The sequence below is a fragment of the Sorex fumeus genome, unplaced genomic scaffold (assembly GCF_029834395.1).
Source record: "Sorex fumeus unplaced genomic scaffold, SorFum_2.1 ptg000106l, whole genome shotgun sequence".
In the NCBI taxonomy this organism is placed as follows: Eukaryota; Metazoa; Chordata; class Mammalia; order Eulipotyphla; family Soricidae; genus Sorex; species Sorex fumeus.
This window is the reverse complement of record NW_026606163.1, coordinates 4,711,924-4,737,449: the sequence shown is the minus strand read 5'-3', so window position 1 is coordinate 4,737,449 and position 25,526 is coordinate 4,711,924. Positions and strand designations below refer to the sequence as shown.

Sequence of the window (25,526 nt, the reverse complement as noted above, 5' to 3'; positions counted from 1 at the left end):
GAGTTCTATTACCAACAACACACAAGAAGGAGGAAGAAATAGAAAAATAAGAACAAATAAGAGGAGACAAAAATAAATGAAAATAAACAAAACGATGCAAAAATAACTTTGTAAGACTACACTAAGAAAATTTCAACAACGTTCTCATATACAATCATACACAGCTTTCATGGGAGTGAGCATTTTTAAGAATTTAGCATGGCTCAGGCACCGTGATAAGCAAGTTACATATATTTGTCCGTTCAGTCCTCACATTCACCTTGGAAGATAATAACAGCGTATTTTCTTTCACAAATGAAAGGATTGGGAATCTCTAAACGCACTGTTGAAAAACAACATATTTTCTTTCCCTCCAACACATGCAGAATAATGAGGCCAGGCCAGTCCAGAATGGTGAGTTGCTTAGTAACAGTTGCTTATATGTCCCTATATTCCAGAGGCAAATGGTACCTTGTACATGGTCCCAAGGTATTTGAAAAACATGTTTCTTAATGGCACAACTCCACCCTGAAATGTCTCCAAAGTTGTGAAAAGCCTCATCTCACTTTGATGTAAAGCTATAATATCGCCTTCCATCAGGGACCAGTCTATAACAGTCAAGTCCCATCTGTGCCAAAAGCTTCCAGCAATTCCCTTTCCAGACTTTTAACAGAGCCATTTTGGAACAGGTAAGATGGGGGCATCCTTAATAATTTCAGTTAATGTTCTAAAAGTTCAGATTTTTAAGACTAGTTTGCAGTCCCTGTGGATAGTTTTCGTCCTCATTTGAAAATTACTGGAACACCTGATTGTGCCAGCCCTACTCAGGCAAGGAGCAATTGAATGCAGAGAAATGGAAAAAAACTGATTTGCAGGATCTGCTATTTGCAAGCCATGCTCAGTGCTACACTGGCAATATCCTATCTAGCCTGGTAATGATACTATGAACTAATCTTGTTTTACATTTGGGAATACTGAGACCTGGGAAATACTGAGAAGTTCTCCCAACAGTCCAGATTAAATCTATTACCAAATCTCTGGTCCTTCCAGCTAATTGTGATATCTCCTTATTCTTATCCAGAAGTTTCCCAGAATTACTAGAAGTTTCCACTGAGTACTTTTCTTCAAACACCTTTAACTAAATAGCTATGGGATAAAATGGGTTACTGTAGAGACAAACAGGAAAGAAGCCTTCTCTATGCTAGTGATACAGCTTTCACCAGGACCAGTCAGAAGCAGCTGAACTAAAGGAGGCTTCTAAAACACTTCAAAATCAAAACATGATCCAGGCAAGAGAGATAATACTGGAGGTAAGGCACTTGCTTTGCACATAGCTCTACCGCAATTGAATCCCTGGTACCACATACGGTTCCCAAGTACTGCCAGTAGTGATCCCTGAGCACAGATAAATTCGGAGTATCATGATGTGTGGCAGGAAAATAAAAACAACAAAAAGTACTTTTCATTGTAGTTGGAAGATTTTTTCCAATGGTTAGTGGGCTAAAAGTAACTCAAATCAACAAGTCAAGTTATTAACAAGGTAAGGGTTTATTTTGTGCTGATTTGATGAGCACACCAAAATATAATTTTATCTTTTCAGGATGCCATGCAGTACATTATGTGCACTAATTTTATAGATTAAAAGATAGTTTTGCTCATGCCTTAAGGCATAGAAATCTATTTTTGTGTCAAACAGAAAACTGGTCATCTGTTTTTCCTGGTGCCATATTGGAAATCATCCCACAGTAACCTCCCCGCGTCTCCCAAGATCAGGGTGATCTCTGAGGTAAACAACGCTTAGATATACTAATGATGTGTGTGGGCAAACAGAAAAATTCCTGCTAGGGCATGACAGAGGGTTACCATACTTCAAAGTTATACATTAAATCTGATTCTTTATCATCCTATGTCCACATCTATGTTTTCCAACCTTTGTTATATGTTCAGCTAAGAGGACGAAGAACCTCCGGCTCTGGGTACATCTCTTTGATTCCACTGTTCTTCCAGCATTAACATACGCCTCAGGGACCTGGGCCCTACGCAAACAGGATGAGAACGCTATTCGAGTCTCCCAAAGAGGAATTGAAAGAGCTATGCTCGGAATATCACATTTCACTCAAATGAGAGAAAGAATCCGGAGTTCTGACATCCATCGACGACCAAGAATCAGGGACGCTGTCTCATTTGCCAAGGCATCAAAAATCAGATGGGCTGGTCACGTAATGAGATTTAGAAACGACCGCTGGACTAGAGCCATTACTGACTGGATTCCATGGCATGTCAAAAGACCGCATGGCTGCCCACCTACCAGAGAGTCAGACTTCTTCACCAAGAACATGAACGATCGGTTTGAGGCTCTTTGTGTTCCTAGAATGAACAGACGCCATTGGGCTACACTAGCACGTGACATGGACAAATGGAGATGTTACTGGTGCCTAATTGAGCAAATCGACAATTAATGGGAAGTCAAGTGATCAAGTGAAGTGTTATATGTTTACTCGTAAACAATGTCCCACATGTAAGAAGCCTGGAAGACGCAAATACTGAGCTAAATAAAAAGTCAAGCAAGCTTTGCCTAGGGATGTCCAGGTGACCTTGGTGCTTGAACATTCATTGATGTTGTCTCATTCTTTGCAACAAGCACAGTGGGATGGAGTTGAGGGCACCAGTCTAACAGGTTCAAGGCACCAATCAGTAGCCACAGAAGCCAGAGTGAAAGCAAGGCTCTTCCAGAGGAGATGTTAGCCATACTTACCACAATTGCTCAGGAATCCATGCACAAAGGTGTGACAGATATGGGGGAACAGAAACACAAGGAGACACAAGGCAATTGATACTAACATGTTACTCTTTCCCCTATATGTCAGCTGTCTAGACAGAGCTGACTGTCTAGACAGAGCATCTGGGCAATAGAGATACTTTTAAACTCATAGAAACACAGTAGAGTGGTATTGCCAGTCTTAGGGCTGAGGTAAGTGGGAAGATTATGGTATATGAAATACATATACAATTTATATACATTAACTACATGAAGAAATGAGTGAGTTAGCTTTATTATAAGAATCATTTCACAGTTTATCAAAATTTTGCATTGCATGCTTTATTTTGCATGTCTTAGATATGCATAATGTTAACTTGTTATTCATATTCTAATAAAACTGGGGATGAATTTTAGAAAAAGGGAAATAAGCAAACTATATAACTTTTCAGCCCTTTGCATATCCACCCAACAGAGAATCTAACAAAAAATGTTTCTGATCTGCCCTCACCAAATGGCTGTTTCAGACTTGTAGTTAGTAGAACCAAAATGCACATACCTATGGTGGGGCCAGAAAGTTGACCACACCTGGATGTGCTCAGAGGCTATTCCTGGCTCTCTGCTCAAGAATGCCCTTTGGCATATTCAAGTAACCATACATATATTCAAACCATATTTGGCAGAATGCAAATGAAGCACTTTAACCCCTGAACTACATTACTGATTGTGTTTCTCGCATTATCATTCTTTAGCTTTTTTACTTTCTTCCTGTGATTTATTTATATCATCAGAAATATAACATAAGCAATATTATTGGAGTTTCTCTGACAGTGGTTTCACTGATCTCTAATAATTAACTAAATATTCTTTAACTCTGAAAAAAATGGTAACAGAAAGGTCACCCACTCAAGTGTTCTCTCTCTCAATCTCTCTCTTTCTCTAGACAGAATCCATTATACTACCCAATAGCAGCTGCCATAAAATTTAATATTCTTCCTACAAATTACATAAATAGGTCCAAACAGGACCTAGCCAGGACGCCATCTTCCTGAAACTCTTTATGCTATGTGCTTATGTTCAACTGGAAAAGTGCCAGTGCATGTGCACGCACATGTACAGACACACACACACACACAACATACACACACACACACACACACACACACTAAAGGTAAATATACAGAGACAGAGAATACAATTGTGGTTGCCTCAATCTAGGTTTGACAAGGGAATGTATGAGAATGAGCAAAAGATTTCTTTTCTCATTGATGAAAAAGCTCTAAAATAAGATTATGGTGCTAATAACACAAATATAAATTTTTTCTACAATTTATGACTCTTAAAATTAGTAATTTTAATGGTTTATAAATTATATATCAATAAATCTGCCTTTAAAGGTCCACCCATGGCATCCACAGTATGGTTGGGAACATTAACTAGCACTTGCTCTGCTCTTTAATGCAGAAAGAGCAAACCACAAGATGCTGGTCTGTATCTACCTCTTCCCAACAGACTCATTCAACTTTTGCTCAGATATGTCACACACATACACACACACACACACACACAGAGATACATACATACACACTCACAAAAGGTCAAGAAAGTTTTATTAGTCCCTTAAAAAATAAAAGTTAACAGAAAATTATAACCCCCAAAAGAAAAAAAAGAACCTGAACTTTATAAACACAACTGGAACAATCCACAACAGTGGTAGCAGGGAGAAAAGATTTAATATAGTTGATTTTCTGACAGGGATTGAAGCTGCACATTTTTTCAAAGGAACCGGGAAGCTGCTAGACGTTTGATTCCCCAGTCAGCAAACCAATGCAAACCAAAGATCTAGGGATCATTGAACCATCCTAAGATCCAACGGGGCCATACTTTTGAAGGATGTGCAACTTCAATCTGAAGTGTGACAAAAGCAGACAAGTAGTATGTTTGTTTCCAAGAGACACTTCATCTTGAAGACGTGGTAAAATGATAAAATTTTCCCAAATGGAGCAGCATTATGTATGATGGCAAATGTACAGCATGTATGAATTCTGACGGTTGGTACTCATGGTGATGTTTGGGGGACCATATGGGATGTTGAAGATCAAACCCAGGTTGACTATGCACAAGGCAAATGCTCTACCTGCTGTACTATCATATGAGGCCAAACCCTACAAATTCTTATGAGTAAGCTTGATGCAGCAGTCATTATCATTATCACAATGCTTCAAAGTCATTATTACCATTCCTTTATTTTCTTATATAATTTAACTGAGATACAGAAAAATATTATCATTCTGCCAAGATCACATCATTAGAAAATGGCAACATGGTGCACTGAGACCTGGTCGTCAGACTCCAAATTCTTAAAAGTCACACCAAAGGGGCTGGAGAAATCATACGGTGGGTAATGCACTTGCCTTGCACATGGCCAACCCAGGTTTAATTACTGGCATCACCTCTTGCTCAAAGCACTTGTTCCTCTCTTAAAATTTACCAGGGATTACACTAGGTTTGACTAAATTTGAAGCCTTGTTCTCATAATAATTTCATGAAGCCTACTCACCAACGATACCCACACCAGAATTTTCAGGAAAAAATAACTTCTTAATGCAATTTTTCTCAAATGGAGCAGCATAATGCATGACATGTATGAATCCTGACTGCTGGTACTGCTGGTGGTGTTCAGGGGACTGTATGGGATGTTGGGAACCAAACCAAATGTTGCCCATGTGCAAGACAAAGGTCCTACCTGCTGTACTGTCACTCAGACCCAAACCCTACAAATTCTTATGAGTGAGCTTTATGCAGCAGTTACGGACCAGTTCATACAAAAGACAGTGTTAATGCAGTGGATATTACCGATGAGAATGAAATCCATGAGCTGATACCAGGTTCTATTGTTGATGCCACAATGTTCAATCTTTCTAGGAATTTGATAGATGAAATGAAACTGGATAGAATTTATTGAACTGCTCACATCACTTGGGAACCATATTTTCATGTTAGCTTTTAAATGAACTTAAGTAAGGCCTCCTATGATGAGATCACCAGGAAAATTGCCGAAGTCTTCAAGTCAGAGAGATTTTGGGCCAGAGTGATGGCCCAGTTAGTAGGAGACTTGCTTTGGATGTGGTGGACCAAGGTTCAATTCATAGAACCCCATATGGTCCCTTGCGTATCAATAAAACCAGGACTGATTCCTGAGTGCAGACCCAGGAGTAAACCCTGAGCACAACCAGGTGTGGCTCAAAAACAAAAGAGAGAGACAGAGACAGAACAGAGAGAACTGGAAGGGGGAGGGAGAGAAGGAGGAAGGAAGGAGAGAAGGAAGGAAGGGAAGGAGGGAGGGAGGGAGGAAGGAAGGAAGGAAGGAAGGAAGGAAGGAAGGAAGGAAGGAAGGAAGGAAGGAAGGACTGAGTATCACTGTCCTTGGAGAAGCAGAAAAATGTCACATGCCAAGAAATGCCAGAAGCTGTAAAGAGTCAGATCTCCTGAGAGTCCCAGAAAAGAATGCAGCCTGCAGGCAGGTCAGTCTGAAGAGACTGGGGTCCATGGTTTTGAATTTTAGAGCTATAAGGTAAGTAATTTGTGTGACATCACTTTAATTATGGTGAACTTTTATAGCAGTAATAGATTACAAGTATGCCCAGGAGATTGTTGTCACTGTCACTGTCACTGTCCTCCCGTTGTTCATCGATTTGCTCGAGCAGGCCCAGTAACACCTCCATTGGAGACTTTTGTTGTTACTGTGTTTGGCATATCGAATACATCACGGGTAGCTTGCCAGGCTTTGCCTTGTGGGCGAGATACTCTCAGTAGCTTGCCGGGCTCTGAGAGGGGCGAAGGAATCAAACCCGGGTCGGCCATGTTGGCTGTGTGCAAGGCGAACATCCTACCCGCTGTGCTATCGCTCCGGCCCAGGAGATTATTAGAAATGAAAATTCTCTGTTTAACTACTCAACACCAGACTTCTGTATTAGAAACTGTGGTGTTGGGCCCCAAGAGGCTACTCTTGGCTTGCTGCTCAGTTGTCGTGCGTGGTGGCATTTGGGGAACTGTGTGGTCCTGGGAATTGAGCGTGTAGCTTCCTCATGCAGAGCATGTGTTCCAGTCCTTTGAGCAAGCCTCTCACCTTTTGGGGGGTCAGGCGCACACCTGGAAGTGCTGGAGTCATTGGCAGGTGGTTAAGCCTTGTATGTCCAGTGCTAGTGTCACTCCCAGAAAGAACATACAACCCTGATTCAGCCCAGTCAGCATCTCCTGCCCAAACTTAGTCTATGGCAAACAGCACATGTCGTGTGGATCAGTGTTTTCCCATGGTCAAGATGTCTGACTCCTTCTAATGCTGCTCCGTTCATCCTCAAGACTTACTAATTTTAAATTATCTTTCAATTGAATCACATTTAAATACACAGAAAATTGTTCATGATTGGGTTTCAGTCATTTTTGACTTACCTCTCCAACATTTTCCTGTTCTTTTTTCACTTAATTCTTAATTTATTTATTGGTGGTTGTAGTCAGTGAAGAGGTTGGACCACATGACAGTGTAAAGTGGCTTTGTGTTCAGGAGTGGTCCTGGTGGTGCTCAGGGGACAATGCATAGTACCAGGGATTCAAGCAGGGTCTCAGCTTATGTGACCCTTCTCTTTCCCCATAACAGGCTTTATGTTTAATCAAGAAATAATATATCAGATATGGATCCCTTGCACTTCTGATTTGCACTTGCTTCCAACTGCTCCTTTTCCCCCTCAGGTCCAGCAGACACATCTCTCTTTCCTAGGACCTCTACCTGAGCCCTTGTAACACCCTTGTTTACCTCACCTGTCTATTAGCATCCCAGTCTCTAACATTTGACTTCTTTATCTGTGTTGGCTCTCATCCCTCAGTCTCATGAATCGATCGCTCTCCTAAAGTTTCCTTGTCCCCTTTTACAGCCATTGTGCCACTGCTCATTCTTTTTCCTTTTCTTGTCAATATTATTAAAGTGTAGTCTTCACCAATATCTCCACTAATTTCTCAGTCAACGTCAGCCTAGTTTCCACCATGTCTCAATACAATTGCTCTAGGGAGCAATAGATACCAGATTTCTAATTCCTAATCACTAAATCTAATGCATCTTTATTAGCCTTACTTTACATTAGCCTCTTCACAATGTGGACTTTATTCTTAGGTCATTTTTCCTTGGTTTTCTGTGTTGTATTAGAGTTTAGTGGTTTTCCTTTGCAAAATACATCCATATGCAAATGTTGATATTCCTCCAGGCATCCTGTGCACACTCTTAAAGAAAGAACTTTAGCACTTTTAGCACTTTTTTGCAACACTTTGTTCATTCCATGGCATTAACTGACTAACTTCCAGATCTGTACTTCCATTCTAAATACCTCTGAGCTTCACACCTATATATTTAAAGATCTGCCAGACATTTCTAGTAGATCTCCTGGTACTTTCAATGGACAGGGAAGTCACGGTCACAGTCCTCCCGTTGTTCATCAATTTGCTCGAGCGGGCCCAGTAACGTCTCCATCATGAGACTTGTTGTTACTGTCTTTGGCATACCGAGAGTATCTCTCAATGGACAGGTTCAAAGTTAAACCTTCTGTTTTACAATTTCCAAATCCTTTTTTCCTTAGAATTATAAAACAGGTTCATATTAGAAGATCTCAAGCTACAGTTTTCACCTATTAAAGAATGTGAAAAATAATTTATAAGGCTGTGATCAGCTTTGAAACAAGTCAATAATCAAACAAACAGAAGACAAACACATATAAGTGTACATGCACACACATACACACACACATATGCAGTCATACAGAGATATGTTTACTTTGAAATGTAAGGACCTGATAGGAGGCAAGATTTTTGTTATTTATCTGTTCACTGTTTCATCTCAAGCATCTATTACATTTCTTGCCACATGTGCTACTAACTTACTATATATTTCTTGAAAGTGACTATATTTAGCTATAAGGATAAATAAATATACAACTGTGGATTGAGGTTGAAACATTGAGAGAGAAGGTTAGAGAGATAGTACCGCAGGTAAGAGCACTTGCTTGCTGTGTATTTGTATTAGGTTCAGTCCCCGGCACTACATATGGTCCCCCAAGCTCCATCAGGAGTGATCAGCAAGCACACAGCCAAGAGTGAGCCCTGAGCACTTCCCTGTGTATGTCAAAACACTCTAGCCCCTAAAAACATTTAAAAAATTGACCAGAAGGTTCACTAACTTCTGCTTAAGAAAACTTGTAAATATATACAAGAAACAGAAACATTTATTTCACTGAAAAAATTGATTTGTCAAGGTCTGTGGTCAAGATCAATATTTTTGCTTTGCAGTCTGAGCAACAAATGGGAATACTGTTTGGTGAATGTGATCAGAAGATGGTGTGGGCTAGAATTTAGTGGTTTTCAACTTTTGGTTCCTTGGAGAGCTAGACAGATCTACAGGAGTGATCCGGTTGCAAAACACTGACTACAGTGCTGTTGTCCGATGGTTCACTGCTGCCGTTGGTAAACCAGATTTTCAGACTGTGGATGGAAAAGAGAGATTGAGGAAAGGAGGTAGGGAGGGAGGTAGGGATGGAGATACATAGGAGGGAAATGCAAGAGAGATGGAAGGGACATTCATTTGTCTCTTAGAGTTACTGTAAGTCAATATCTTTATTTTAAAGGTAGCTGAATTAGAGTAGATCATAAACTTAAGTTGAATTGCTACCAAGGAGAATTTCAAAGAAAGGATGTCACATCCAGTTACTCATCTTTTATTTATCAGACATTTAGCATAGTGGAAGCACTATGTGAAGCTCTGAGAATGCAAGTTGAATCATGCAGACACTATCTATGCTCAAAGGAGACTTCATTCTAGTGGAGGAGAAGACAGAACTACCCTGTGGTAAGTATACAATACTGTTAAAGGTTCAGGGAGTCTCCAGCATAGAGCAGTGTGATGGTTTCTGCACTATAAAAGGAGGTTTAGAATTGAAAACAACTTAGCTACGCCCTAGGTCACCTCTCAGGCTGAGGTTTGTGGTACAGACGAGTGCATTAGCTTGCTACTTGATGGATAATTTTAAAACCTTTTAAGAAAATCAACATAGCCAACATCTTGGATCCTGCGCTAATGGACATTTTGGTTGCAAACTGAGTTAGAGTGATAAAAAGAAGTCAGTGTGCTCATAGGAAGGGATGGGGCAGCTGAATCAATGTGTCCTGTTAAGAGGGGAGAGCAGAGCAGGTCAGTAAGATCTCTTAAGGGCTTGCAAATTAAAATTTTTCTGTTGAAGAGGAGAGTTGGTTTTTATTGCTGCAGAATAATTTTCTTTCCCATGTACCTAGATGTTGGTTCTAAAGTAAGTTAGAGGATAAGTTGTAATCACTTTTCCTAGGATGTCTGACTTTTGGAGAGTTCAACTCCATGTCTAATAATTAGGGAACAAATTATGCAGGACATTAACTTTGTTGAGTATATAATATTGAGCAATATATTAAAAATAATGAACTAGAAACAAGTTATTTTTCCTCTTCCTTTGCCTTTACAGATTGCATGGTCACGGTCCTCCTGTTGTTCATTGATCTGCTCGAGCGGGCCCAGTAATGTCTCCATCGTGAGACTTGTTGTTACTGTCTTTGGCATATCGAATACATCACGGGTAGCTTGCCAGGCTCTGCCGTGCAGGCGAGATACTCTTGGTAGCTTGCCAGGCTCTCCGAGAGGGGCAGAGGAATCGAACTCGGGTCGGCCATGTTGGCCGCTTGTAAGGCAAACGCCCTAACGCTGTGCTACCGCTCCAGCCCATTACAGATTGCATATGAAAAACTAATATGCAATGGATCTGTGATGAGTCTCCTTTTTTCTGTTCCAGAAACATAAATCTTTGGTTGTGCTATTTATTTGTTCACATTTTCTTGTTGCTTCTTTACTGAATTGAATTGAATTGAATTGACTTATTCTGAGAGTTTCCCAGCAGTGATGAGGAGGCCCAGTTATCCGTCCTGGTGCTACTCAGCCAGACAGGACATGATTCAGTGAAGGTACCTGAGGACAGGGTGCTGCCGGGTCATGAGGAGCTGGGAACAACAGGACCACTAGCAGCTGCTTTTCAGGAACATCCTTGGTTTATCCAGTGATGCCCAGAGGACCACATGAGCCAGGTACCAAACCCTTCTACTTTCTGAACATAAGATAGAAGAAATGAATAATGACATTGATACCTTGTTTTTTTGGTTTCCAGTTGGGTTTGACCCAAAGAATCCCAGTCAGGAAGTCGCATGAATGAGAAAGGGACATGTGGTTATTTTTCAGACTTCTCTTTTGTACAGTGGCCTTGGACTGACTTTGTTCTGAAACTTGTAGTAGTTCTCAGGCTGCTCTTCCACATGACTATCCAGTATGTCTTATGGCCCCATAACTTATTTATTCTCCTTACATTTGATTACTGTGTATGTATGTATGTATTTGTATGTGTGTTGGGGGGTATATGGATATTTGGGTGTTTGTATGGGTTTGTGTATATGGGAGTGCATGTATATATGTGTATGGACTATGTGCATGCATGGGTGTTTGTATGGGTGTATGTATGTGGTGTGTATATGTGTGCTTGTCTAGTTGTGTATATATAGGTGAGTGTGCACGTTTATGAGTATATGTGTATGCATGGGTGATTGAATAAACAGCTGCTGACCCTTACTTATTTTCTGTATTAGCTCTGGTGGTGTCTTCTGTCGAGCTCACATGTTTGTAGACATTCCTGTAAGAGAGAATCTTCTTGGGATATTCCAAGTTATTGTAAATTTCCTTCCTTCCTTCCTTCCTCCCTTCCTTTCTGCCTGCCTGCGGTGTTCAGAGGACCATATGGAATAATGGGGATCGAACCTGGGCTGTATTTGTGTATTTGCATGCAAGACAAGCACCTTACCTCTACTATCTCTCAAGCTCCTAGTCAGATCTTTCATACTTTGTCTCTACCTGCCTTCTCAACATTTATAAATTTTTAATTATATCAAACCCACTGGGATAATCCAAGGTATTTCCTGTCTAAGGTCAACTGCTCCACAACCTTAATAGTTCCCTCTTTTCCCCATTCCCTTTTATTTGAAACATTGAGAGTTTCCAGGTAAAAGGATATGACCATCGTTGTTGTGACCATGCTGGGTAATGCTGCATTTGCCACTCTGGTACACACTGTTGCAGTGTGAAACTAGCAACTGACTGAAGCTCAAGACCACAGACTCCAGGAAAGACAGGGAAAGAATAACAGTTAAGATAAAACAATAGGAAGGGGTAAAGAACAGAAGTGACCCATTTAAAGAAATAAAAAGGAGGATCACAAATAAAAGAAAAAACACCAAATTTAAGTAGCAGTACAGTGAATCTCCAGAGCTCATATAAAGAGATGGAGTGGCACAGAAATAGGAGGAGTAACATGAGGAATGGAGAGGGAAAGGGTGGAGAGGGGAGGGATGGAGAGGGAAGGGGCAGGCAGGAGAGGGGAGGGGGGAAGGAATGGAGGAAGAGGAAATTTTTCAAACAAAAAAGGACAATTCCCATGAGAATCATTCCTTTTATCAGATCTACTCTGCCAGGGGAATATTGACTAAAGCATCTATGTCTAAACCTAGTTGGGATACAATATATTTCTGATACAACAAGACCATAAGTCAATGCTGATTTTTATAATTAATTGTGAGTTGGTTATTTCTAGAAAAGTTGACTTTTAAAATACATGTCTTATTAAAGCTGAGTTTGTTTTACTTTAACAACTTCTTTTTCATTCAAGAGAGAAAAACTATTATAAGAAATACCTATCAGAAATAGTTATAGTAAACTTTATCATAGCTCCTTAGTCCTACAAACACATTACACGCATGGGAAATCATCATAAATTTCATAACTGTGAAAGGAATGTGTGTGAGTATGTGGGGTGTGTGTGTTTGGAGGGGAGGGGAGGAATGGACAGAAAAGACCTATTAAGGAGATTTCATTCATGTAACGTGATCACCTTATTCTAAAAAGTCCCTTTAGTCAACATAAATCTCTTATCTGAATTTACTATTATTTTAAAGAAAATATTTATCTTTTATACCAGTTTTGGAGGCATATCTGCTTCAAAGATGAGAAGAGAATTAAACTAGGCCACCAAACAACCTTTTAGACCAGCATCTGTGTGTTTCCTACACATGATGTTCCTCCTATGGACTGAAGTAGAAATTAACATCCTTCTCCTACTCCTCCTTATAAAACATCAGTATTTGTTGCTCTCAATGGAACGACTATCTCCAAATGAAAGAGTTATGTGTACCTAGGTCAAGAAGTCAACATGATGAATGACCTGGCACCTGAGTTACGCAGGAGGAAGAGAGCGGCTTGGAATGCCTTCAAGAGCATCAAAAAATAGCTAAGAGGATGAAGAACCTCCGGCTCCGGGCACATCTATTTGATTCCACTGTTCTTCCTGCATTAACATATGCCTCAGAGACCTGGGCCCTACGCAAACAGGATGAGAACTCTATTTGGGTCTCCCAAAGAGGAATTGAAAGAGCTATGCTTGGAGTATCACATTTCACTCAAATGAGAGAAATAATCCAGAGTTCCGACCTCCGTCAATGGTCAAGAATCAGGGACCCTGTCTCATTTGCCAAGGCATCGAAAATCAGATGGGCTTGACACGTAATGAGATTTGTAAACTAGAGCCATTACCGACTGAATTCCACTAGACATCAAAAGACCATGTGGCCACCCACCTATGAGATGGTCAGACTTCTTCATCAAGACCCTGAACGATCGGTTTGAGGCTCTTCTTATTCCTAAAATGAACAGATGCCATTGGGCTATACTAACATGCGACAGGGACGAATGGAGATGTTACTGGCGCCTGCTCGAGCAAATCAATGATTAATGGGAAGTCAAGTGATCAAGTGATTTGCTGAATCATCCTCTCAAATGTGGAATGATATACATCAAGGCAGCAACAAAGGAACAAAGGCAACACAATGGGATAATTGATGAGTTGTGGTGAGGGGAGATGTTTAAAAGAAAGGGGTGTTGGGTCCTGGAAAGAGGGATTTGGGTACACTGATGGTGGGGATGGTATTCAAAGTCCATGCCTGGGAAACGATCACGAATAGTACTGTAAATTGCTAAATAAATTAAAAATATTTTAATGCACTGCATTTGCCAAAAAGCAATGTTTTCATTTTTCTGTTCCCAAGTTGTTATGACCAGGTGTTAGTTAACCTCCTATAAAACCACGAAGTCTGTTATCCTGTAAATTTTTCTTCAGGAAATGGAATTACAGACAAAGAATAGAAAAAAACATCACATATGGTCATAGAAAAGTGAAATGGAGAGTGAAAAAGTTGGTGAATAAAGAATAATCACAATATCATCCTGGACTCTCTCCAAGGTCAAACAGCAGAAAGTGAACTAGCTGGCTTTGCAAATGTGAGTGTTGGCACATAAGCAAATATAGTTGTATTTCTGACTCTTATGTTCTCCAAATTAGTAATCTATGTAATCTACAATCATTACCAAATCACATTCACAGGAAACTTTCCCAGAAATCATGTTTCCTCTGTGACCTTATCTCTGTCATGGTAACATAAATCTAAAAGGTGGCTTTCAATCTAGAAAGAGACTAGCTCTCAGCACTCTCAGATATGGTCAGTTTTAGAGGGCCTTCACTTGACATTATTCACATTCTTGCATTGAATCATTATCACGAGGCTTAAAAGCAATTATTACAGTTCCTTTATTTTCTTATATAAGTCAACTGAGATATAGAAAAAATAAATCGTTCGGCCAAGTCACATCAATAGAAAATGGTGGAGCACTGAGACCACTCATCAAACAAACGAATGAAACACAAAAAGAACTGAAATTCAAATAAGACAGGCCTGATGCTCTGTGATCAATAATATGGTGACGAAGAATTCATTTTCTCTATTGCAGTGATGTTTCCTCTGAATAGGTGGAATATTCTTGTTCTCTCCTCCTTGAAGACAAAGGTCACCAATTGCAAAGCAGCTTGTAGCAAAGTTCTCTCTCAGTAAAGCTTCTTTGCATATCATCTTTGCATACAGTTTTCCTGTCTTATTTTAAACCTGAAAAACTGTAGGTCCAACTAATCACCAAATTGGACCCTTCAGAAGAGCAAAAGGACACAATACAAGTAACACCCCCTGGAAACTCTAGGAAGTGACTGGGGGTCCCCTGCCAGATCACCACACACACACAATTCTGCTACAGCCGAGCCTTAAGGTTTATGAGTCACCAAAATTCCCTTTATAAACCCAAAAGCCAAAGATCCAAGTTTCTCATAAGTGGAAGGAGCTGGGAAGGAAGCAGAATAGAATAGGAAAAGCCATCCGATCATCAGGCTGACAACACTCCCTGCATGGTTGCTCAGTGGAAGAGCTCCAAGTAAGTAGAAAGGACTTTCAGTTTCACTAGGTCCACCTAGAGAAGAATTTGACATTTTTTTCAAAAGTTGACTTGAGGAATTGACATCTTTTGTGTTCAAATTTTAGATCTAAAGATGATTGGATAGGGAAACCACTGCATTATACTATTCAGCTGTTAAAATAATAATAAAAGATAAAGTCACGCAATTTGTGGCAACCTGGATGGATCTGGAGAATGAATTATGTTGAATGAAATTATATTATATTATGTTGAATGAAATCTGCAAGAAGGAGAGAACAGACTCAGAATGATCTCTCTCTCTCATATGTGGACTATAAAGAAACATCATAGGGGAATATCAAATGTCCAAAGGCAATAGAAATAAGAGCAAGTGAGCTGATCTTCAGTAAGATGCTCACTACTCTGGCAAGGGTTAGGAGATAGGTAAGGAAGGGAACACCAGGACAATGGGGGAAGGGAAAGGTGCCTGCCAAGAGGGGACAGGAGGGAAACTGGGGACATTGGTGGAGGGTAGTGGGCACTGGTGAAGGGAATGGTGGGAACAATTTGTGCCTGAAATGCAATCATAAGTACCTTTTCGGGGTGATTCAATAAAAAGCAAATAAATAATTCAGTTCTGCAAAAACAATGAAATTTACATACAAGTGGTACTACAGGGAAAGTATCATGTTAAGCAAAATGATTCAGAAAGAGAGGGATAGACTAGAAAGATTGCATTCATCTGGGGAACATAAAGGAACAAAATAGGAGACTAACACCTAAGAATGGCCGATATTAGTACCAGGAATTTTACTCCATGGCTTGGAGGCCAGCTACACATGCTAGGGGAAAGTGGAGCTCAGATAGAGAAGGGAGCACCAAATAAAGGGTGTTGGGAGGATCCTCCCAGGATGGGAGAAGCATGCTGAAAGTAGACTACAGACCGAACGTGATTGTCACCCATTGCCTCTTTTGCAAACCACAGCACCCAATAAGAGAGAGAGAACAAAAGGGAATGCCCTGCCACAGAGGCAGGGTGGGATGGGGGGGGGATTGGGGGTGGGAGGGATACTGGGATCCGTGGTGGTGGGAAATGGGCACTGGTGGAGGGATGGGTACTCCATCACTGTATAACTGAAACCCAAGCACAAAAATTTGTAAGTCTACAACTGTACCTCATGATGTCTCACTAATAAAAATTTTTTTAAAAAGCAATGAGCATCAGACACTGTAAATGTGTCCATCCTCACTCTTCTTTACCTCTTCATGCCTGCACCTTTTCCCCTGATTTAAAAATTTTCCAGGAGTCACCCCCCACAATGTTCAGAACACTGACTTGCTCTTTTTGTTCTGCTTCCACTATCTGTTATGGAGATTTCTTTCTCAGAAGCCCTAAGTGACATCCTTGAAGCAGCTGTGTTTTTAAAAGATAAGAGTAGTTCTTTTACAGTCTGCACACAATGGTATCTCAGAAAAGGAAAGTCAGGAATATGCAGGAGTCTCACAAGGTTGTATTAGAAAAATATACTTAGAGTAATGAAAGAAAAGAAAAAAGTTCTCTCAGCTAAAAAACAGTGCCACAAGTCATTACCAAATAACCATCATTCCAAAAAGGAATGAGAACAGCTTTTAGTTGGTTTAGTCTTTTAAAACAAAGCGAAAATCTTAGCTTTAAACACAACTCAGCACTTGCACATTATCTCATTTAATTGACACAATTACCCACGCAAACTTGGCCTTGCTATTTTTCACTACTGCAGCTGTGAATACCAGGTCTGAAAGGAATCCAGAAACTAATCTCTTTGACTCTGCAAAAAAACACCTTTCCATTGTTCTGGGATGTTGGTCCAATGACACTGAAAAACAAACTTACGAATCAAGGAGCAAAAGATTTTACTCTCTTGGCAAAATAATTGCCACAAGCTGGCAACATCCTTTTCCATCTAACAACTATTTATGACCACACTAAGTAGAATGCCTCACCCCTTATCCCATTAAGGGATTACTGCAACCATTAAGAGATTTTGGCTAAAAGCACTGAAAAGTATCAGTCATTGTTTTCATGATTTCATCTTGCTGGGTCTTACAGAATATATAGTAACCACACAACAAAACTGACATACATTCTAGTTTTAGGGAATAACTAGACAGAATATGACTGTGTTGATATCCAGGTGCCCTCCATGAGAACTGGCAACCAGAGCTGGAAGGCTAAGACCTAGCAAGCATATTCTCAACACCGAGCAACTTGGCTGAAAAGGTCAAATGTGGATGGAGCGTGAAGAAAAATCAGAATTTGTTACTGAAGGGACTCAGGTGTTCAGGTCATTTATCTTCCTAATTGGGATACCTTTGAGAGTGAAATTAATTGAGACATGAACTTCTCATGCATCCTCTTCTGAGCCACCATAGCAAATGTGGACATTTCTTTGTTAACAGTGATAGTCATCCAAAGGGCTATAATCTAAACTGGTGTTTTAGAAAGCCTATTCTGGCACCTGTGAGGATAATGGGGCTATAAGAGGAAGAGGTTATTAAGCTTTAGAGACTTTCTCCATAAAAGACATGTACACTTGCACTCACAAGCACATACAAGAAGTCCAATAATATGAAACTAAATTTGGCATAAATTGGAAATTGAGTTCTTCCAATACCAAAGCTAACATACACTTTTTTTGCACCTCCATGCAAGGTCTATTGTGTTGCAAAAAGCAGAGCCAACCCTGCAGGCCACAGGGCACCCTCTGGAAAAGCAGCCAACAGGGAAACAGTCACAAACAGCAAAATACAGCCAGACAGATATCTGTCTGAATTGCTAGGATCATCTGTTGTTCAACATTTTTTTTTCCTTTAAATATCTCATATGCCAGAAACCAGAAATGTAAATAAAGTTAAACAAGGCACAATTCCCATCCTGGAGACCAGAGACAAGGCAGATTGTTATTCAAAATAATGAGCATGACATATCTTGGTCCCGGTGCTCTGAGCACACAGGAGGGGCACTTTGAAATATTGCCCTGGCAGTAGCATTAAACAGAAGAGGGAATAATCATATGGGTCAGTGTTACCCCCCACAAAAGTCAAGTACCAGAGTGTCTGCTGGTACAAACTTCCTGAGCAGAAAGATGAACTGGCTGTGTCATATCAAGAAAAAGTCTTTCTAGAGAAAGTTGATTTCCTTTAATGACATCTTCCCCACTAAATCCCAATGCCAGCAATTGGGACATAAGCTAGATTTTGCGAAGTTGTTTAGATAGAGGTATGTCCTGGGACACTGGTTCAAAATGTAGATTCCCAGGCCACAGTCACACTACGGAATCCCAATCCAAGAAGTGGAGCCTATGGAACACAGCCTGGGGTGGGGTAAAGGGGCAACCAAAGTGACTGCACAGCTCAGGAAAACTGGTGCCTCTGGGAGAAAGGGAGAGTGCTGGCTTCTATTACAGTCATGGATATTTCATCTCCCCATCACAATACTACCGGAAGATGGAGTATATTAACTCCACTGAATGGGCCATCTCAGGGGTTGTCCGGGGGGCAGAAGATGAAAATAGATGTGCTTGTTTTATTTGTGTAGAAAAGTATCACTCTCGATGTGTTAACAGTGAACCTTTAATAACATGCTTAGTTTTCTCTAAATGGAGAAACCTCATCATTAAGGAACTGATTAAGAACAGGCAATAAACTTGATTTTTCTGCCAGAAAAGCAAAAGCATCAGCTCACGTTTGCATGAGTTGACTCTTGACCTTTGACAAATAGGTACAGATATATAGATAAATGATACATGTATGCTTTACTTAGTGCCTTTATGACTTTTAAAATGATGACTCGATGGGAGAAATGGACAAGAATCATAGATAGGCATTGAATTGAAGAAAAAAAAATCACTAAGACCATCAAAGGTGTGATCATGCAAATACTCATCAAAATCCAAACTATTATTTAATAGTAAAGAGACTGATAAACATATTTGGGGGGGGGGAGGGAGCACCCAGTGATGCTTAGAGGTTACTCCTAGCTTTGCACTCTGGAATTGCTCCTGACAGTGTTTGGGGAACATATGGGATTGACTTGGGTAGGCCTTATGCTAGAGCGATAACACAACGGGTAGGGGGTATGCCTTGCATGCGGCCAACCTGGGTTCAATTCCTCTCCCCCTTTCGGAAAGCCTGGCAAGCTACCGAGAGTATCCCGCCCACACAGCAGAGCCTGGCAAGCTCCCTGTGGCATATTAGATATGCCAAAAACGATAACAACAAGTCTCACAATGGAGATGTTACTGGTGTCTGCTCAAGCAAATCGATGAATAACAGGAGGACAGTGCTACAGTGCTACAGGCCTTGTGCAAGGCAAGTCCCTACCTGCTATATGATCTGTCCAGGCACTGATAAATATTTTGCTGTTTCCAGGAAAGTGAGTTAAAAAATAATGTGGCATAACCGAGTAAAGGTGAAGATGAAATTGTGAGTACTTTCACCCAAGGAGAAGCTTAGAAAAGTCTACACATAAGCAATAGAGATACTGAATATGAACTTTTGAGTAAAAGTAATCTTTTTCTTTGAAATAGAATAAAACTGAAAGCTACCCAACTATCCATCAATAAGAAAATTTAAAAAAATGTTTATAATGTGTTATCTCTATAGACACATACATAAACCACTCACACCTTATATATAAATTATAGCATAATATTTATGAGTGTTTATAGATAAGAATGATCAGTGCTCAATTAATTTAGTGATTTTATTGGGAGGGGGCTTTGACTACACCCAGAAGTGCTTAGGGCTTACTCCTAGCTGTGCTCAGGAGTCATTCCTGGTGCTCAGGAGACCATATGTGGTGCCAGAGATAGAAATGAGGTCAGCCTTGAGTGATGCAAGTGCCTTAAACTCTGTCCTAATGGTTCAGTACTGAGTTTATTATGTTTTCTTCTGCAGTGTATTAAGACATGTTCTAGGTGTTTTCTCAGAGCATAAGCTATAACTATAAAGTATGATTATTGACTTAGAGTTGGAAAATAAAAAGCAATGCCTTTTACCTATTTATAATGCATGAAGAGTAACAAGAAAATGTTTGGATCAAAGGACAGTAAACAGAACTTATCTTTACAATACTGAACTTTCTAAACTAGTTCATCCTCTCAAATCTATTGTGTTATGCCATTGTTTGGTATCAGTTACTCTGTCTACAGAAAAGATTTATTTCAGGTGCCTGTCATTCTGAAGTACTCTTTCTCACTCTCTCTTGCTCTCTCTAGCTTCCTCACTCATTTTCACTTTCGACTTTTTCTCTCATTTGGGGGTCATACCCATCAGTGCTCAGGCGTCCATGGAGTGAGACAGATCAAGCCTGTGTCTCCAGCACTATCTCTCTGAGATGTCTCACTTGCCCTGAAGATCTTTTTGATTCCACTGCTGTCTTCCTACATTTTAACTAAGCCAATCAATTATTTGTTCTATTTTCAGCTTTCATCTTTTGCCTCTCCCTCTGCCTTTGATTCATTCCCTCAGGAGGCCAAAGTTCCCTATAACATCCTTTGAAATTCTTCTCTTTCACCCTATGCAATCACCGTCAAGCTGTCTCTCACTCCCTTCATCCCCCATCTTCTATTATGAGACAGATACCATCTTCATAGGATGGTCCACCTCCCTACCAGCTTCCCATCACTCATCCCTGTTTCCTCATCTATAACACTGGACCAATCATGTCCTTTCCAGGCAACGAGTGTCAGTGAGAACATAGCACTGTAGCACTGTCTTCCCTGTTGTTCATCAATTTGCTCAAGCAAGCACCAATAACATCACACAACAAATTGTGAGACTTGTTGTTACTGTTTTTGGTATATAGAATACATCAGGGGTAGCTTGACAGGCTTTCCGAGAGGGACAGAGGAACCAAACCTGGGTCAGATGCATGCAAAGCAAACACCCTACCTGCTGTGCTATCGCTCCAGTCCAGAGAGAACATACTCCTGGAATCCAAGAAAGGAAAGAATTTTCAGAAGTATGTTCTCACTGAAAATTCTTTCCTCTCTTGGATTCCAGGTAGCTCTCTATTCTTTTAACTGGACAGGAGTCTTTGTCTTTCATCTGCTTGTTATTTTTTCAGGATATCTCAGTGCCTAGACTCAAATACGACTTGGATACAAAGAAGCATCTGAGACCAAGTTCTATAATCACATTTGACTCTCTCATCTAAAAACCAATAGGATACAAGCCAAACTCATTATCTTTGATCACAAAAATCCTCACTAATCACCAACTGCTTCGCCTTGCTATCATCCATCAGTTTCTTGGGCATGGGATTTCACAAACACCACGAACACTGATTTCTCCAACAATAATCAATTACTAGCTCATGTTTTCTACACAACTCAGAACATTTGTATAAGCCCTTTCTTACCACATCAGAGATACTTTATCCCCACTCTTGGCCTCCTCAACATCAATAAGTGACACAACTTCAAAAAACTCCAGCCCTACCATCTCCCTGCTTCTTAGCCTCACTCCAGCTCTCTGTCATACAAACCAGTGGGGAGATATATTCAGATATAACATACACAAATATGCTCTTCAAGTTCACAATAAGCAGTGTTTCCTTGTTCACATTAAGCAGTGCTTTCCTTGTTCACAATAAGCAGTGCTTCCATGTAGCTGGGATTCATTAGTGCTTTAATAACCCACTTGAGGTGCATAAATATTTCAGTATATTCAGTCTTCTTTCAAAGACTATCTACTTCTTCAGCAGTCTTCTACATCTGCCAAATAAAACAGGCACTTGAGAAGGTGCTTAGCATCAGTCATGAATAGGGAAATGCAAATCTGCACACCGATATTCATTGTTTCTTAGTACTATAGCAAAGACATGGAAAAAACTCAAATGCCCAAATACAGAGCTGGAGAGATAGCACAGCAGGTAGGGCATTTGCCTTGCAGGCCGCTGACCCAGGTTTGATTCCTCCATCCCTCTCGGAGAGCCCAGCAAGCTATCAAGAATATCCCGCCCACATGGCAGAGCCTGGCAAGCTCCCCGTGGCATATTCCATATGCCAAAAACAGTAACAACAAGTTTCACAATGGAGACGTTACTGGTGCCCACTTGAGCAAACTGATGAACAACAGGAGGACAGTGATACAGTGCCCAAATATAGATGACTAGGTGAAGAAGTTGTGGTAATTTAGTCAAAGCACTCTACCACAAGCCCATGGCAAGCATCATTCTTATTCGGGAGAAATTAAAATCCTTCCCTCTAATATCGGGAACAAGACAAGGATGCCCACTCTCGCCACTCCTATTCAATATAGTACTGGAAGTTCTTGCCATAGTAGTTAGGCAAGATAAAGATATTAAGGGCACACAGATAGGAAAGGAAGACGTTAAGCTATCACTATTTGTAGATGATACGATACTATACTTAGAAAATCCTAAAGACTCTACATAAAAGCTCCTGGAAACAATAGGTTTGTATAGTAAAGTGGCAGTCTACAAAATCAACACCCAAAAGTCCATGGCTTTCCTATATACAAATAATGAAAGAAAAGAAAGGGACATTTAAAAAGCAATCCCATTCAAAATAGTACCTGAGAAAATCAAGTTCCTTGGAATCAGCTTAACCAAAGAGGTGAAGGACCTATACAAAGAAAATTACAAAACACTATGAGGACACTAGGAAATGGAGACACATCCCCTGCTCACAGATAGGGAGGATTAACATTATTAAAATGGCAATACTCCCCAAAGCACTATACAGATTTAACGTGGTCCCTATCAGGATCCCCATGGCATTCTTCAAAGAAATAGACAAAACATTCCTGAAGTTCATATGAACAATAAATCCCCATGAATAGCTAAAGCAATCCTTGAGAAAAAGAAGATGGTGGCATCACCTTCTCCAACTTCAACCTGTATTACAAAGCAGCAGTAATTAAAAGAGCATGGTATTGGACTAGAAACAGACCCACAGACCAATGGTACAGAGTTAAATATTCTGTCAAGACTCTCAAATATATGATCATTTAATCTTTGATAAAGGAACAAGAAATATGAAGTGTAAAGCAGAAAGCCTCTTCAACAAGTGGTGCTGGGAAAATTGGAGAGCTACCTGCAAAAAAAAAAATGAACTCTGACCTCTGTCTAATGTCAGGCACACAAATCAGACCAAAGTTGATTGAAGATCTCAATATCATACCTGAAACCATAAGGTACATGGAAGAAAAGGTAGGCAGAATCTTCCATGATAAGCAAGTGGAAACAGAGATGAACAAATGGGACTACATTAAATTAAGGAGCTTCTGCACCTCAAAAGAAACTTACCAAAACACAGAGAGAGAGAGAGACCACAGAAAGGGAAAGTATCTTTACCCAATACCCATTTGGTAGGGGGTTAATATCCAGGTTATACAAGACACTAGTAAAATTGTACAAAAAAATAACAACCCCATCAAAAAATGGGGAGAAGAAATGAACAGAAGCTTCCTCAAAAGAGAAATACAAATGTCCAAGAGGCACATATATACCTGTATATGTCTCGTGTATGGATAAAAGGAGTAATTAGTAAACTAATAATCCTTAAGTCCCTTCATATATCTGACCCTCCACTTGTTAAAATTATGATAAAAGCAAAATTCTTTTTACTTACACAAGTTTGGGAAAAATTAAAGTAAATTACTGAATTTCACACCAAGGAGTCAGTAGCACTAGAGTACAGTCCTCCCATTGTTCATTGATTTGCTCGAGCAGGCACTAGTAACATCTCCATTGTGAGACTTGTTACTGTTTTTGGCATACTGAATGTGCCACAGGGAGCTTGTCAGGCTCTGCTATGCTGGCAGGATACTCTCAGTAGCTTGCCAGGCTCTCCGAGAGGGATGGAGGAATCGAATCCAGGTCAGCTGCATGCAGGGCAAATGTCCTACCCATTTTGATATTGCTCCAGCCCTGAAGGAGTCAGAAAATACCAGTAAACATTCACATGTCTACTGGTGTTTACACATCTCTTTCTTTTAAAAAAAAAAATCATCTTTATTCTAAAGTTTAAAGTCCAAGTTAACACCCTAGTGATCAACCACCACATCTTCAACATTTAAAAGCTAATGTTCAAAATTTAGGAGATTTGTCCTAAAATCTGAAAAGTCAACCTCTCTCAGAGTCACCTAATCAAGTTTAATAGGCTCAGTATGTTCATAGCAACAAACCAGAAGGAGTAACTAAGTTCATTTAGGTCATCTGCCCACTAAGAATGTGGTGCTTTGCTCATGATCAAAACAGTAGGGTATTACTGTGCCACAGAAAATGACGCTGGAGAGCTAGAGAGATAATACAATAGTAGGTAGGAGCTCATCTTGTGCATGGCCTACCTGGGTTCAATCCCTGACACCTTATATGATACCCCAGGCCCACCAGAAGTGATCCCTGATCACAGAGCCAGGAAAGGTGAACCCTTTCACTACAGAGGGTGCCTCCAAAGTCAGTAATAATAAAAAAATAAAATGACACTGTAGTCTCTGATACACAAAAGATGTACCTCAAGTTCACACTAAACAATGCTTCCTTGTTCACACTAAGCAGTGCTTCCTTGTCACTGGGATCCATTAGTACTTTATAATCACTTGAGGTGCATAAGTATTTCAAACAGTGAATTTCTCATTTGTCATATTGTTCCATAGCATCAATGTTTCAGAAGAGCCACTTTCAATGCACCACTTCCCTCCTTCGACAAGACTTGTAGCCATACATGAACATGTTGGTGAAATATATTCTTGTTCTGTAAGAGAACTAGCACCACATGTGCTTCCAAATGTTTACTATTTCCGTGAAAAGAATTTATTCTAGTACATTTCCAGAATGAGTTAAGAAGACTTATTTTACTCTCCAAAATAATCTTTTAGTTTTTTTTAAAATCTCTATTGAAAGATTAAATTCTTGGATTTGTCTTATTGCTATCATTATTTTTGCTTATTCTTTTCTTATTTTTTCCATTCGGTTTAATTTTTGACTGTGTATCACAGGTCATGATTTTAATAAACTTTATCGTGACTTGTTTTTTAACATAATTTTAAACATTTGAAATATTTGATAGTTTAGTTCCTAGGACTATCAGCTTTTAACCTATAAAGATCTTAAAGAATAATGGCTTCCTTTTTCTCTCATTTATTAATTCAAATGCCTCTTTAATTTTTGATATTTTGAAGTTCCCTTATTTTGTATTTCCAAACTCTGTGCTGCCTTTGGGGTTATTTTTCATAATTTCACACCATGATATGACTTGAGTTCTAATAAAAAATTTCCACTTGTCTTTTAGGAATGATATATATATACATATATATATATATATATATATATATGTATATATATTTGCTCTTTGGGTCACATCCAGAAATGCTCAGAGGTTA

At 39.8% G+C, this 25,526-nt stretch overlaps 1 protein-coding gene and 1 pseudogene across 2 annotated transcripts in view; one reads left to right on the top strand and one right to left on the bottom strand.

The window, feature by feature from the left end:
* The window catches only part of FRMD3 (FERM domain containing 3), a 299,884-nt gene that overhangs the window by 167,204 nt on the left and 107,154 nt on the right, over positions 1 to 25,526 (bottom strand). The window lies entirely within an intron of this gene.
* LOC130042598 (S-adenosylmethionine decarboxylase proenzyme-like) overlaps positions 1 to 25,526 on the top strand; it is a 133,021-nt pseudogene that overhangs the window by 752 nt on the left and 106,743 nt on the right.